This window comes from Pseudophryne corroboree, chromosome 7 (assembly GCF_028390025.1).
Source record: "Pseudophryne corroboree isolate aPseCor3 chromosome 7, aPseCor3.hap2, whole genome shotgun sequence".
Lineage (NCBI taxonomy): Eukaryota > Metazoa > Chordata > Amphibia > Anura > Myobatrachidae > Pseudophryne > Pseudophryne corroboree.
Genome location: NC_086450.1, coordinates 485,204,986 through 485,221,982, shown reverse-complemented (window position 1 = coordinate 485,221,982; position 16,997 = coordinate 485,204,986). Strand labels below are relative to the sequence as shown.

The 16,997-nt window shown below is 44.3% G+C and overlaps 1 long non-coding RNA gene across 1 annotated transcript; it reads right to left on the bottom strand.

Moving 5' to 3' along the window:
• Positions 1-3,442: 3,442 nt before the first annotated feature.
• On the bottom strand, positions 3,443-15,946 carry LOC134945661 (uncharacterized). The gene is made up of 3 exons (XR_010182143.1): positions 15,669-15,946; positions 14,322-14,584; positions 3,443-3,595 (listed from the first exon to the last, which is right to left on the bottom strand). It is a non-coding gene; the product is annotated as an uncharacterized LOC134945661 (long non-coding RNA).
• Positions 15,947-16,997: the final 1,051 nt, after the last annotated feature.

Below are 16,997 nucleotides of genomic sequence, written 5' to 3'. Positions count from 1 at the left end.
TGGATTGGTATAGGTTTGGAACCTGTATTTATTTATGTAGCTGGTTTGATTGATATATGAATCCTGAACAATAGATGCAGGAAGGATGAGGAACATTTGTTTGAGAAATCAAATACAAACTGTATTTTGAAGCTATGTGATAAATGTATCAAAGGCGAAGTGTAACCTACCAGGTGGTAAAGGACGCAGTTTAAATGACACCAAACTTTGTGTGTGTGACAGGAAGGAGGAAATTGCTTTGTGAAGTTATAAAATGCAATTTATTTAGTTACATTTTGTAAGATATCCTGATTGGATGGAAAAGTCTCAGGGGGGGGACTACCCCATGAGATACAGTGTCTTTGGAGGCTGCGAGCCTCAGTGTGTATTATACCAGCTACTTTCTGGTGTAAACATCTGCTGTATTGCTGAGTTCTTTTTAGAACTATTTGGGCAAATAAACATCTTCTGCCTTAAGACGACCACTTCATCTTGTGACCTGCAGGGCTATGCCAAACATAGCTCCATTTTCCAGCTGTTTCAGGTAACACCCAGTGTCTCCAAGCTCCGCCTCCTGCCAGCTACCGTTCAGAGGCTTGCTCAAGCAACCTGTGGGGATTCGTCAACACCACACAGGTTTGGTAAGACAGCGTGTCGATGCATACAGAGCAGATCCATGGTTCCAGATGCCATGGCAAGGAAGAGTCTGGTGGTGGCAACATAGTACCCACCCACAGCACAGTGGGTGAAGTCAGTAACAGGCGGTTATTGACGGCAAGCGGTAATCCCCTAATTTTCCAGGTCCCATGTGACCCAAACTCCATTCTGTGACAGAGGGACGCGAGGCGATGAGGGCTTTCGGAAGCGTCCGGTCACAGCAACTTTTTATTCAGTGACTTGCTGTTCTTTTTTAAGTGACTATGCTCATCAATTCGCACTGGAGACTGCAACATTTTCCACCTATGGCCCGGTGCACCAAAGGGTCTGTGGCAGGAGGTTAGAGGGGGTGTAGATGAAACCGAAGTGCTTGTCAACGCGAAATGTCTTCAGAGATGGACGCCTGTTTGGAGTGGGATGTCAAGTGGATACTGAGCCCCCTGGGGTAAGTTGCAAGGTGATGATACGTATGCCCATTTGCTTCAGCTAATTCGCCAAACATGCCTAAATTGAACCCAATTGTGCAAATGTAGTATAATTGCTATGCCTGCAATCAATAATGAAATATATTTAATTATGCATACCTTATTTTCTCTTTTGATTTGCTTATATTCCTAATCAAAATATAAAACTTCAACTTAAATATATTTCCTGTCATCAGGTCAGCGGATCGTGCGTCGGTTGCGCTCCTCGCTCTTCTCCTCCGTTCTGAGGCAGGAAGTCGGCTTCTTTACAAAAACCGAACAGGAAAGCTGATCAATCGCTTGTCATCCGACACCGACCTGATTGGCCGATCTGTCACCGAGAACGTTTCAGATGGGCTCCGGGCCTTGGCGCAGGCTTCCGTCGGCATTGGGATGATGGTAATGCTTGAACCACTGTTTGACTTATAAATAAATAATATTATAATTCTGGCTATTTAATAATTAGATTAATTTCTCTGCATAATTGTATTTATTATAAAACAGTAACGATCCTATACCTATACATAAATATATTTGCATAGCACTTGGTGTCCTTTATGGTCTCCTGTTTAATTTCTCTTTGTCGCTGTAGTTTTTTTGTGTTGCCACAACTCGCTACCTATCGCGCTTTAGAGAAGGTCTTCTCAATATATATTTACATAGCACCAGCGTACTCACCGTAATAAAACAATACTGGCTGTGAGCAGAGCGATAAGAGAACACAAAGCTTACAATCTGTAGGACAGCGGTACTCAACATGCGGCCCTCCAGCTGCACTGGAACTACACATCTCAGCATACCCTGTCATAGTTACATAGTTGGAGGTTGAAAAAAGACAAATGTCCATCAAGTTCAACCTGTATTATAAAAAAAATTATTATTGAAATGTTGTATCCTTGGATATTTCTTTCAGTTAGGAATTTATCTAATCCATTTTTAAACTTATTGACTGAGTCCACCAATACTACCTTCTCTGGTAGAGAATTCCAAATCCTTACTGCTCTTTCTGTGAAGATCCCTTTCCTCCGCTCTGTATAATTTTTTTTTTCTTCTAACCTCGGGCGATGTCCTCGTGTCCTGTGTAGCATTTTTTTAATAAACAGATCGTCTGATAAATCCTTCTATTGTCCCTTTATGCATTTATAAATATTAATAATGTCCCCTCTCAGTCTCCTCTTTTCCAGTGTAAACATATCTAACCTTGTAAGTCTTTCCTTATAATTCAGTGCCTCTAACCCAGGCTTGGCCAACCTGTGGCTCTCCAGCTGTTGTGGGACTACACGTCCCAGCATGCCCTGCCACAAGTTTAGCATTCCGTAATAACAAAACTGTGGCAGGGCATGCTGGGATTTGTAGTTTCACAACAGCTGGAGAGCCACAGGTTGGCCAAGCCCGCTCTAACCCCTTAACCAGTTTGGTGGCTCACCTCTGAACCCTTTCAAGCTCCACAGTTTTGTTATTAGGACATGCTAAAACTATGGCACAGCATGCTGGTATGTGTGGTTCTGCTGAAGGGCCGCACGTTGAATACATCTGCTGTAAGATATAGGAGTTGGATACAGGAGGTAAGTACGTGCCACCTGGCACGCACTGATCAGCTGTAGGACGTTGGGAAATAGTGCTGCTTGTTATTATTAATATTATGCATTCTTTATAGGGTCCTCAGCACTGTACAAAGTGCATTACTGCAACCAGTGCTCCAGCCGCCTAGATCTCCAACTTCATTTCCACACACATTACCACCAATTACCACAACCTCGCCTCCTCCCTGATCTCTATTTCCCTCTCTTACCATCAGGACTTCTCATGCGTTGCACCAACCTCTGGAATACTCTTCCATGCTCACTCAGACAGTCTCGCACCTTTAAATTCCCTTTCGCTCAACCCTAGTACCACCACCATCCACAAAGTCTCCAGCTTCTGCACACCTCAGCCCTGCTCACCTCTGCCTCCTTGTGTCAGCCCATGTTCCCTCTAGAATGTCAGCTCACACAAGCAGGGCCCTCTTTCCTGTCTCCACCTAATTATGTAATTAGCGGGCTTCTGTCATGCAATTATTTTAGCTGTCAATTTCTAAACTGTCTAATGTACTGCCAATTGTTTTTTGTATGATATTCCATGTATCTGGCGCTACAGGACACTTGCGGTGACATATAATTAAAAGATTATAATAAAATACTGATACCATACTCAGAGTATAATTACACATACAGCCACCCCCATCAGTAGTATTAGTACAATACAGGGTTGATGCCTAAAGTGTAAATGTAATACCTTAGGGTTAGGGGTATAAATATTCATATACGCTTGGAGCTTTGCTATGTATTATTATTATTGCTTTATTCCCCCTGTTTGGATAATAAATCAGTGTCTTGATGAATGTTATGATGCGTACGTAAAACCTGCTCAGACTGTGTGTCCGCTGTTCCTGTCTCCAGCTGGCAGAAGAACGTATCGGGAATATAAGGACCGTGCGGGCGTTCAGGAAGGAGATCCTGGAGATAGAGAAGTACGTCAGTAAAGTAGATCACTGCTGGACCTGAGGAACAAGGAGGCCTTTGCCAGGGCCGGCTTCTTTGGGCTCGTGAGTGTGAATTCCTGCGTCACATGTTTATAGCCTTCAAATCTCTATTTACTTATCCACTTAACTGGCATGGTCAGATCCCACTTAAACTGGAAACATGGGCAGCAAAATGGAGAATGAGCTACAATACAGACAAGTGTAAGGTCATGCACTTTGGTAGTAAGAACAAAAATACTACCTACATACTAAATGTGGAAAAACTAGTGGATTCTGTACTGGAAAAAGATTGAGGTGTTCACATAGATAACAAACTTAGCAGTAGTACCCAATGTAGGATAGCAGCAAAAAAAGCAAACAGTTACTGAATAAGGGCCCAGTATGGAGTCTCGTGGTGTCCTGCAGCCAGGAAGATGTCTGGCTTTCAGGCTGAGGCATGCTGTGGGCACATAGGTTAGCATCGCTTCCTCCCACAGTCCTACTTATAGTATGAAATGAGTTTGGACTGTAGAGTGGTAAGCTCCACTAGGGCAAGAGCTCAATAACAAAAAAATCACTGCACAGTCCTGCATAGTACTGTACCAAACCCACCTAAACTCAACTTGCCCCATCCAGGGCTGCTGTGGGGGCTCAGGAGGGGCTGCTAAAACATCTAAGGGGCTGCTTTATTTAAAAATTAAATATGAATAAAATAAACAAGACACACAGGTATGCTCACATGCGTGTATCTGGGACACACAGGTATGCTCACATGCGTGTAACTGGGACACACAGGTATGCTCACATGCGTGTAACTGCGACACACAGGTATGCTCACATGCGTGTAACTGGGACACACAGGTATGCTCACATGCGTGTAACTGGGACATGCAGGTATGCTCACATGCGTGTAACTGGGACACGCAGGTATGCTCACATGCGTGTAACTGGGACACACAGGTATGCTCACATGCGCGTAACTGGGACACACAGGTATGCTCACATGCGTGTAACTGGGACACACAGGTATGCTCACATGCGTGTAACTGGGACACACAGGTATGCTCACATGCGTGTAACTGGGACACGCAGGTATGCTCACATGCGTGTAACTGGGACACACAGGTATGCTCACATGCGTGTAACTGGGACACACAGGTATGCTCACATGCGCGTAACTGGGACACACAGGTATGCTTACATGCGTGTAACTGGGACACACAGGTATGCTCACATGTGTGTAACTGGGACACACAGGTATGCTCACATGTGTGTAACTGGGACACACAGGTATGCTCACATGCGTGTAACTGGGACACGCAGGTATGCTCACATGCGTGTAACTGGGACACACAGGTATGCTCACATGCGTGTAACTGGGACACAGAGGTATGCTCACATGCGCGTAACTGAGACACACAGGTATGGTCACATGCGTGTAACTGATACACACAGGAATGCTCACATGCGTGTAACTGGGACACACAGGTATGCTCACATGCGTGTAACTGGGACACACAGGTATGCTCACATGCGTGCAACTGGGACACACAGGTATGCTCACATGCGTGTAACTGGGACACACAGGTATGCTCACATGCGCGTAACTGAGACACACAGGTATGCTCACATGCGTGTAACTGATACACACAGGAATGCTCACATGCGTGTAACTGAGACACACAGGTATGCTCACATGCGTGTAACTGGGACACACAGGTATGCTCACATGCGTGCAACTGGGACACACAGGTATGCTCACATGCGTGTAACTGGGACACACAGGTATGCTCACATGCGCGTAACTGAGACACACAGGTATGCTCACATGCGTGTAACTGATACACACAGGAATGCTCACATGCGTGTAACTGAGACACACAGGTATGCTCACATGCGTGTAACTGGGACACACAGGTATGCTCACATGCGTGCAACTGGGACACACAGGTATGCTCACATGCGTGTAACTGGGACACACAGGTATGCTCACATGCGTGTAACTGATACACACAGGAATGCTCACATGCGTGTAACTGGGACACACAGGTATGCTCACATGCGTGCAACTGGGACACACAGGTATGCTCACATGCGTGTAACTGGGACACACAGGTATGATCACATGCGTGTAACTGATACACACAGGAATGCTCACATGCGTGTAACTGGGACACACAGGTATGCTCACATGCGTGTAACTGATACACACAGGAATGCTCACATGCGTGTAACTGGGACACACAGGTATGCTCACATGCGTGTAACTGGGACACACAGGTATGCTCGCATGCGTGTAACTGGGAGCTGTGAAAAACAAAAATATGGCATCTGCCACAAAATATGTAAATAAAAATGCAATAAAAAAAATGGAAAACAAGAAAGCCACGAGATTTTCACAAAATAATCTCCAGACTCCGTGGAGGGGAAAATATCCAATCTTGATCCTGTGGTATACACCAGTTTATTTGCATCCTAGCATTAAATCCAAGATTATCTAAATCCCTGAACATGGAGAAGGGGGTACAAATTTGGAGGATTTGGCCCCTAGTTTTTCAGTTTGTCCAGTAATATGGTTATTATATATTTGCTTGGTTGAAGTCCATTCAACACCAATATAGGAGTGGAGGTGAAAGCCTGCGTGTTGTTCCTGATTGCGTGTTCCTCTCTAATTTTTTATCACCTTCTTGACACTGTCCTCTTCCCTCTTCTCATAATGTGAAAAGTCATCAAATATGGAGGTTGTATGTTTGTAGCTAGATATGATTCCGAGAACTTGGCGAGCTTTTTCCAGGGCAACCACCTGTCACTGAAATGATGGGTTTATTAAACTGTGCATGTCCTGTTTATACAACATAAGGGTGGGTGGGAGGGCCCAAGACAATTCCATCTCGCACCTCTTTTTCTTTCTTTACGTTATGTGCTGTTTGGGGCCTAGTTTTTAAAACTGACATCCTGTCTGACACTGCAGTGCCACTCCTAGATGGGCCAGGTGTTTGTGCCGCCCACTTGTGTCGCTTAGCTTAGTCATACAGCGACTTCGGTGCAACCTTTTGGCCTAAAAATAATATTGTGAGGTGTGAGGTGTTCAGAATAGACTGGAAACGAGTGGAAATGAATGTTATTGAGGTAAATAATACAGTAGGTTCAGAAATACACCCAAATTCTGTGATTTTAGCTGTTTTTATGGGTTTTTTAAAAAAAACATACCGATCCAAAACCAAATCCCGAAAGGGTGGTTTTGGCAAAACCAATCCAGATTTAAAACATTAACAGAGATCCAGATCTAAAACCAAAACACAAAACACCGAAAAGTGTGCAGCCGTTTTGGGTCTGGATTATTTTGAAAATAATAAAAATACAAACAGCTAAAATCACAGAATTTGGGGGTACTTTTGATCCTACAGTATTATTAACCTCAATAACATTAATTTCCACTCATTTCCAGTCTATTCTGCACACCTCACACCGCACAATATTATTTTTAGGCCAAAAGGATGCGCCGCGGTCGCTGTGTGACTAAGCTAAGCAACACATGTGGGCAGCACAAACACCTGGCCCATCTAGGAGTGGCACTGCAGTGTCAGACAGGATGGCACTTAAAAACTATGCCCCAAAGAGCATATAATGCAAAGAAAAAAAAAGATGTGCAAGATGGAATTGCCCTTGGGCCCTCCCACCCACCCTTATGTTGTATAAACAGGACATGCACAGTTTAACGAACCCATCATTTCAGCGACAGGGTCTGCCACACGACTGTGACTGAAATGATTGGTTGGTTTGGGCCCCCACCAAAAAAAGAAGCAATCAATCTCTCCTTGCAAAAACTGGCTCTACAGAGGCAAGATGTCCACCTCCTCCTCATCGTCCGATTCCTCACCCCAATCAGTGTTTACATACTCATCCTCACAGAGTATTAATGCGTCCCCACTGGAATCCACCATCACAGGTCCCTGTGTACTTTCTGGAGGCAAATGCTGGTAAATGTCTCCATGGAGGAATTTATAATTCATTTTGATGGAAGTCATCTTCTACACTGATCGCTGACAAGGTTACTGGCTGCACTAAACACTCTTTCAGAGTACACACTGGAGGGGGGGGGGGCAACTTAGGTAAAATAAAGCCAGTTTGTGCAAATACCTCAATCTTGCCTCTTTTTCCTGCCAGCATACTTACGGACTGTCTGACGTGCCTACTTGGATGGTGTCACTGATCCTCCACCATTCTTTCAATGGTGACAGCATCATATGCAGTGACAGTAGACATGTCAGTAATTGATGGCAGCTCCTTCAGTCCGGACCAAATGTCAATACTTGGTCCTGACTGCCCTGCATCACCGCCAGCGGGTGGGCTAGGAAATTGTATCCTTTTCCTCGCAGCCCCAGTTACGGGAGAAAGTGAAGGAGGAGCTGTTGACGGGTCACGTTCCGCTTGTCTTGACAATTTTCTCACCAGCAGGTCTTTGCACCTCTTCAGACTTGTGTCTGCCAGAAAGAGAGATACAACGTATGCTTTAAACCTAGGATCGAACACGGTGGCCAAAATGTAGTACTCTGATTTCAACAGATTGACCACCCTTGAATCCTGGCAAAGTGAATGAAGTGCTCCATCCACAAGTCCCACATACTTAGCGGAATCGCTCTGTCTACTTCAATGTCTCCAGCTTCTTCTGCAAAAGCCTGATGAGGGGAATGACCTGACTCAAGCTGTCAGTACCTGAACTGACTTCACGTGTGGCAAGTTTGAAGGGTTGGAGAATCTTGCACAACATGGAAATCATTCTCCACTGCGCTTGAGTCAGGTGCATTCACTCTCCTTTGCCTATATCATTGGTGGATGTATAGGCTTGAATGGCCTTTTGCTGCTCCTCCATCCTCTGAAGCATATAGAGGGTTAAATTCCACCTTGTTACTACCTCTTGCTTCAGGTGATGGCAGGGCAGCTTCAGGAGTGTTTGATGGCAATCCAGTCCTCGCACGCTGTCGCTGAATGTCAAAAGTGGCCCACAATTTTTCGGGTCAGCGACAGCATCTCCTGCATGCCCCTGTCGTTTTAAAAAAAATTCTGCACCACCAAATTAATTGTATGTGCAAAACTTGGGACATGCTGGAATTTGCCCAGATGTAATGCACGCACAATATTGGTGGCGTTGTCCGATATCACAAATCCCCAGGAGAGTCTATGTCGGGTAAGCGATTGTGCGATGATGTCCCTCAGTTTCCGTAAGAGGTTGTCAGTGGTGTGCCTCTTACAGAAACCAATGATACACAGCGTAGCTTGCCTAGGAACGAGTTGGCATTTGTGAGACACTGCTGGTGATGCCGCTGCTGTTGTTGCTGCGGGAGGCAATACATCTACCCAGAGGGCTGTCACAGTCATATAGTCCTTAATTTGCCCTGCTCCACTTGTCCACATGTCCGGGGTTAAGTGGAAAGTGGGTACAACCACATTTTTCAGAACATTGAGGACACTTTTCTTAATGTCGCTTGCCTAGTGAAGTGGAATTTAGATGGGATTTGGAACCGGGGACACAGTACGTCCATCAACTGTCTAAATCCCACTGCAATAATGGCGGATACCGGATGCACGTCTACCATATGGCGTCAGAAATCCGCTTCGCAACAGGGTGACTGCTGTCATATTTCATCTTCCTCACAACGGAATGTTGGACAGTGAATTGCTTAGTTAAAGTAGTACAAGTGGTTTATCGACTTCATCTCTGTGATGATGGACTCCCAGCAGCAACAGCAGTGGTATACCACTCAAGGATCCTCCAGAGGAATCCCAGATAGGAGAGGACTCCTCAGTCTTGCCAGTGACATGGCCTGCAGGACTACTTACATTTCTGACTGAGGAGGAAATTGACTTTGTGGGAGTTGGTGGTAAGGATTGCAGGAGCTTGGGTACAACAGAAAGAAGGAATTTAAGTGTCAGTGGACCGCTTACACTATTACCCAATGTTTATGAACTTGACAATGACTTATGATGAATGCACTGCAGGTGACGTATAAGGGAGGTTGTTCCTAGGTGGTTAACGTCCTTACCCCTTACCCCTATTTATTATGGATTAACATGGTTTGACACTTGTTGTCGGATTTGTGGAGAAATTTTTCCACACCAGAGAGGTGGCTTTTTTGGTATTTTACCCAGGCATGACAATGGGCTTTTTCATCCCATGGACAACCACTGTCTCCACTGGTGCCTTATTCAAACAAACCACATCACCATCAGAATCCTCATCGTCAACTTCCTCCTCAGCGCCAGTTACACCAATATCCTCCTCATCCTGGTGTACTTCCACAGTGACATCCTCAATCTCAATATCAGCAACTGGACTGGCGGTGCTCCTCCTCTTGCAGGGGGCGTGAAAATGGAGGTAGGAACCTCCTCTTCCCATACAGTCTAGGGAAGGTCAGGCATAGACATTGCAACCGCGGAAAACATTTGGACTGTCTTGGGGATTTGTAATATCTCTGAATGCACAGTTGCTTTTTCCTGTGCTTTAATAAGCTTAATTTTTTTATTTTTCAAGAGGGAGGAAGGCTTCCATCCTCATGAGAAGCTGAACCACCAGTCATGAACATAAGCCAAGGCCTTAGCCTTTCCTTGCCACTTCATGTCGTGAATGGCATATTGCCAATTTTATGTTTCTTATCAGATAATTTCTTTTTTTGTCCGATTATCAATTTTTGCTTCTTGGATTTTAGATGCCCACTATGACATCGGCCTTAGCAGATGATGTTGATGGAATTGCATCTTCAATGTCATGACTGGTGGCAGCAGCAGCTTCAGCACTAGTAATAGGAACTGGAAGTAGTTCCTGATCTTTCACTATTTTTCCTTCAAATTTTTGTTCTCCATTTCACAGGAAAGCACCCCTTTATTATAACAGCACACCTGTATTTTTACAGCATACCAGACAGGGCCAGTGTAATTTTATTTCAACAACAGCACCCCTGTATTTGGGCCAGTGTAATTTTATTTTAACCACATCACCCCTGTTTTTGGGCCAGTGTACTTTTATTTTAACAACAGCACCCCTGTATTTTTACAGCATACAGGACAGGGGAAGTATACATTTATTTTCACAGCATCTCTGAATTTTTACAGCATACAAGACCAGGCCAGCACCCCTGTAATTTTACAGTATACAAGACAGGGCCAGTGTACATTTATTTTCACAGCACCCCTGAATTTTTACAGCATACAAGACAGGGCCAGTGTACATTTATTTTCACAGCATCCCTGAATTTGTACAGAATACAGTATACAAGACAGGGCCAGTGTACTTTTATTTTCACAGCACCACTGAATTTTTACAGCATACAAGACAGGAACAGTGTACATTTATTTTCACAGCACCCCTGGACTTTTACAGCATACATGACAGGGCCAGTGTACATTTAGCTTCACAGCACCCCTGAATTTTTACAGCATACAGGACAGGGCCAGTGTACATTTATTTTCACAGCACCCCTGTATTTTTACAGCATACAGAACAGGGCCAGCACCCCTCTATTTTCATAGCACCTCTGTATTTTCACAGCATACAGAAGGACAGTGCCCCTGTACAGCACAGTGACAGCCAGGACAGCAACACCCATGTACAGCTGCAGCACCACTAACAGCACATGACACCACAGTGACAGGACAGCACCCTAAACAGCACAGACAGGACAGCACCACTAACAGCACCCCTAGAGAGCACACACTGACCCCACCTGACACCACCACCCACAGAGAGAGATAGAGGTGTGTCTCCCGCATGCTTCAAGTCCGGAGTGAAAATGGCGGTAATGCGCAGCTTTTTATATGGAATCCAAAACCCGTGGAAATCCGACAGCAGGATGATGAAATTTTGCCTCGTTTTGGCATCCTAGTCTGGTGGGAAGTCCCGAGCCGGATTCGGTTCCCAGCTCAGAATGTGAAGTTTGGGGGGGTTCAGTTCTCTGAGAACCATACCCGCTCATTTCTACTTAAAATACAGTACAAATAATTAGATCTTAGAATGCATAGCTTCTGGTTTTTGGGTTGTCCTGGTGACCCGTATCCAAACCAATTACCTTCCAGGTATGGAGTGTAGCACTAGAGTGTTCCACCTTTTGCGTTACATCTGCCGCTGGATTCGGAAGCTTGCGTACCAGCAGCGCGGAAACAATAAAAAAAATTAAGCTGTATTAACACAGCAATTCCAAGCAATACTAACACCATGTACTTAAAGCGAGTCCCCTAACTAAAATACTTATAGCATAGACATAATATAATAAGTGTTTAAAATTGTGGGATTAAAACTATATGTAAAAATTAATGGATATATACCTGATGGTAAAAACACATTTCTGTATATACAATTTCTATACAGAACAAAACAATTATTTATAAATTAAATAGCTGGGCATATAAGCATATATATATATATAGCAGAGAGAGAGAGAGAGAGAGAGAGAGACATTGTCGTATTCATGTAAACATGATAAATATCATCATAATAAACGTAAAAGTAATACTCTCTTACAAATGAACATATGAAGCTAGAGGTACACGTATAATAGAAACCACTTCAGTTTGAATTCTGCATTTAAACCAATGGAATAAGTGTTTTCATGCCATGTATGCAGGGTCGGACTGGCCCACAGGGGAACAGGGGAATCCACCGATGGGCCCTACTGCCTGTGGGCCCTCCTCCTCCTCCTGGTTCCAAACTCTATCCTAGTGCACTTGAATTATGCATTATACATATTACATTATACTTGACAAGAATTTGGTTTATTATACATTTACCAAGGGGCACAGAACATGTAATGGTTAGCCAAACCTCTGTGGTTGCTGGTCACGCTCCCACTGGAGCCTGGCCCCACTCTTAAGCATGGGCCCCTATAACAGCATTCCCCTGGTGGGCCCCTCAGTCCCCAGTGACACTGCATGTACAGTATGTATTTCATTTCTGCTTGTTCCAGGAGGGTGCTAGTACTGTAACTTTTTGTCTCCAATTGCCATTCATTTTTTTTGATACCTATAACTAGGGAAATGGATTCCAACGAGCATTCATGTTTTTCTTTAGTTATTTGATAAGTTATGTTTCTCATATCTCTTTTTTGTGTTATGGGTATACTTACCCCATCTTTCCCGGAGAGATCGTGATGTACGCACAACGTATTGTAATTTGCAGCTGCATTGAATAAAATAAATACAGTTTTTACTATTGCATGTAATGAACTCTTTATTTGGATATTTCCTACCACTTCCTGTAGATGTGGATTCCAATACTTTCTTTGGGGTGTTTTTATGTGTTTTATACATGATGCAGACTCCACATCTATGAAAACTGACTGTTTTTATTCTACCCATTTTTTTTTGTTAGGTAGGGCACTTTTTACTAACCGTGTTCTAAGATATTTTGTGTTTTTTTTTGTATACGAACTGGGGGTTTTCCAGGAATGATTTCCTTCAAGAGTGGGTCACTTCTGAGGATGTGCCAATGTCTTTTAACAGTTTTTTTCTATTTCCTGGTATTGGCTATTGTATTCAGTAATGAATGGAACCTTTATAGCCATAGTCAAAGTCTTGTATTTATATTTGAGTAATGTTGTACGTTCCATGTTTCTTATATTGTTCATAAGTGAAAGGAGAAAAACAAAAGGCGGAATAATAAGACTAAAGTCAGAGACTTGGAGTCTTGTTGAGGGAGACAATTTAATAGCAGATCATCTTCATAATTATTTTTGCTCAGTATTCACTACTGAAAGAGAGAGGAAGGGCCACAGTTAAGTTTCAGGGATATTCAGAAAAATAAAACAAGTACATTTACAGAGGAAAAGGTCCTAACAGAACTCTCAAAGCTGAAAGTAGATAAATCAATGGGGCCAGATAGGATACATCCAGTGATACTAAAAGAGCTTAAAGAGGTGCTGGTAGCACCATTAACAGAATTATTCAACCAGTTGCTAGCTACAGGAGTACTTCCAGAGGACTGGAAAAGAGTGAACTTAGTCCCACTGCACAAAAGTGGTAGCAAGGAAGAGGCAAACAACTACTGCCCAGTAGTAGGGAAATTTATGGAAACACTCTTAAAAGAAAGAGTTGAAGATTATCTCAAATCCGGCAATTTACAGGATCCCAAACAGCATGGATTCACTTGGGGAGATCATGTCAAACAAATCTTATTGACTTTTTGGACTGTGTGACTAAAGTAAAATATAAAGGTGGGGCTGTATATAGCTTATCTAGGCTTTAGTAAGGCTTTTGACACTGTCCCACATCACAGATTTCTAAATAAACTCGAAAGTTTGGGATTAGATACTAAGATGGTTGAATGTATAACATCTTGGATGCAGGATAGAAAACAGAGAGTTGTGGTAAATGGAGTGCATTCACAGGAGGGAAATGTTACTAGTGGAGTACCCCTGGGATCTGTACTTGAACCAGTGCTTTTTAATATGTTTAATGGTGACATTGCAAATGGCATTACAGGGAAAGTATGCCTTTTTGCAGACGGCACACAGGTATGCAATAGGGTAGACACACCAGGAGGGGTAAAATAAATTATTGGGGATCTACTGTAAGTAGACTAGAGGAATGGTCAAGCATGTGGCAATTACAGTTTAATACCCAAAAATGCAAAATCATGCACTTAGGTCTCAAAAATCCAAAGGATAAATATAGTATTAATGGCAATATGTCAGGCACTGTCAGAACCCAGAACGTTATCCACCGTCACTTACCTGCATGCTGGTGTGCAGCTCTCCAGCAATATGGAAGTCCACCAACCACAATTTCCGCTCCACTCAGGTGACCCACGCTTCCAATCACCATTCAAGGGGGATAAAAGGACTCTGTGTTCACTTAGCATTTGCCCCAAACAACGTCACTGATTCTAGCTACGTTCCTTGGCTCCAGCTTCCAGTGCTAAACTATTGTTGCTATTGGGACCTTTTGTGGAACTACAGATCCCAGCCCGGTGCATGGCCTATATCACAAAACATACCTAAAAAGAGAAAAAAAGTCTTAATATGTATAGTTTGGAGCAGAGACGGGAAAGGGGGGACATGATAGACACTTTCACATATATCAAGGGTTTTAAAAATGTCCAGGAGGGAAACATTCTCCAAATGAAGAGAAGCAATAGGACATGAAGACATGCGCTGAGACTGGAGGGGGGTTTCAGGGGAAACCTGAGGAAAAATTATTTCAGAGAAAGGGTAGTGGACAAGTGGAATAGCCTCCCATCAGAGGTGGTAGAGGCTAAGACAGTATAGCAATTTAAACATGCATGGGATAGACATAAGGATATCCTTACACAGAAATAAGGATCAAATAAGGTTTGAGGTAAAAATATGGTAAAAAATAGGGGCAGACTAGATGGGTCAAGTTGTTCTTTTCTAGATATTATAGCTTTAACTAGATATTATAGTGCTGTGTGCAGGAAACAGCATTAGCGCCCCCACCCCCTCATGTTTTTAAATTAATTATACTGTCATGTCCTTCCCTTCCCCATCAATCACTGGACTTATTAAATTATATTAATATAAAATATAAATTCTTATTTTATATATCACACTCACCACCCTCAAGCTCTGTAACTGGTGAAGGGAAAGGTCACTTACTGGACTGGTTGCAGAACTGTGCACCTTTTGGCAAGGTACCACTGGCACACACCTACTGTAGTTACGGCCCTGCCATCAAATTCTATGTTTCTATGTCATCTGTTGGAGGTGATGCCCACATGCATTACTATTATCATAAATCACAAAAATCTAGAATACTTAAACCAGCCAAGAAAGTCTAGACAAACATGTTGGAGATTGTTCTTTTGTCTTTTCATTTTGTGGTGGCCTGCTGGCAAGAGGGGGTCATTCCAACCTTACTGCATGCTGCCATTTTTCTTAGCGCAGCGATCAGGTCTCTACTGCGCATGCGTAAGCACAAAAATGCTCAGGCGTGTTGTACGGGTACAGACAGGGCCGGCGCTACCACTAGGCAGCTTTAGGCAGCTGCCTATGGGCGCCGGCACTTTAAGGGCGGTGCTGAGTAAAAAAAAAAAAATGTAAGGCCACCGCGTTCCGGCTCACCTCTTGCTCCTTCACTGCTGCGTCGCTCACTGACTCCCCCTCCCTTCTCATACCCACCCCAATGTCCGGGGGTGGCACATTCACCCAGGGAGGAAAGGACTTCTTATCCGTCACCGCCCGCCCCCGCTATTGCCGCCCGTTACTATAGCGCCGCACCGCGCTGGCGCACTATGCTGCCTCCGTCATGTGTGTTCTGCTGCTGGGAGCCGGGAGCGTGACCGCAGTGACAGCGTCGCGCTCCCGGAGCTGTACACAGGCAAGTGGGCTCGGCTCCTCTTCACTTCACACGGAGATAGGCAGAGTTGCGCAGCGGCTGATCCAGGAGTCCAGGACAGTATAAGTCTGAAGAGTCTGTCCTGGACTCCTGGATCAGCCGCTGCGCAACACCGCCTATCCCCGTCATTCTCCCTTTCTCTCTGCCTGTCCCCGTGACCCCGTCAATCTCCCGCATTGCCTCCTCCTGCCTTCTACGTCTCCTCCCGCTTATTTTATAACCCCCCATGACCGCATAATGTTTTGGTGGGCTGCGGGGTCCAGAAGCATTTGAGCACTGCAAATAATACCGGATCGCCCAGCTTGTGACACCACGGGGCTGCCTCCCCACCTGAAGGTACTGTCTTTATGTGTAACTGCTCTCCAGAGGCTAGCACCTCTCTGAAATCTCACTCCCTTGTGCTCTCCCCCCCCCCCATATGCCTCTTTCTCCTCATGCCAAGCCCCCCTCTTTTCTCCCTCTTAATGCCCCATCTCTCTTCATGCCTTTCTCTCTGTATGCCTCTCTCTCCATGCCCCCTTGTTATCTCCCCACATGTCCCCCCTCTAGAATACTGTGTTGTACAATGTGAATTTCGGGTCATTCAGTGTGCTACAATGTGAATGTCGGCTCATTCAGTGTCCTACAATGTGAATTTCGGCTCATTCAGTGTGCTACAATGTGAATGTCGGCTCATTCAGTGTGCTACAGTGTGAATTTCAGCTCATTCAGTGTGCTACAATGTGAATGTCGGCTCATTCAGTGTGCTACAGTGTGAATTTCAGCTCATGCAGTGTGCTACAAGGTGAATTTCAGCTCATTCAGTGTGCTACAATGTGAATGTCGGCTCATTCAGTGTGCTACAATGTGAATGTCGGCTCATTCAGTGTGCTACAGTGTGAATTTCGGCTCATTCAGTGTGCTACAATGTGAATGTCGGCTCATTCAGTGTGCTACAAGGTGAATTTCGGCTCATTCAGTGTGCTACTGTGCGAATTTCGGCTCATTCAGTGTGCTACAAGGAGAATTTCGGCTCATTCAGTGTGCTACAGTGTGAATTTCGGCTCATTCAGTGT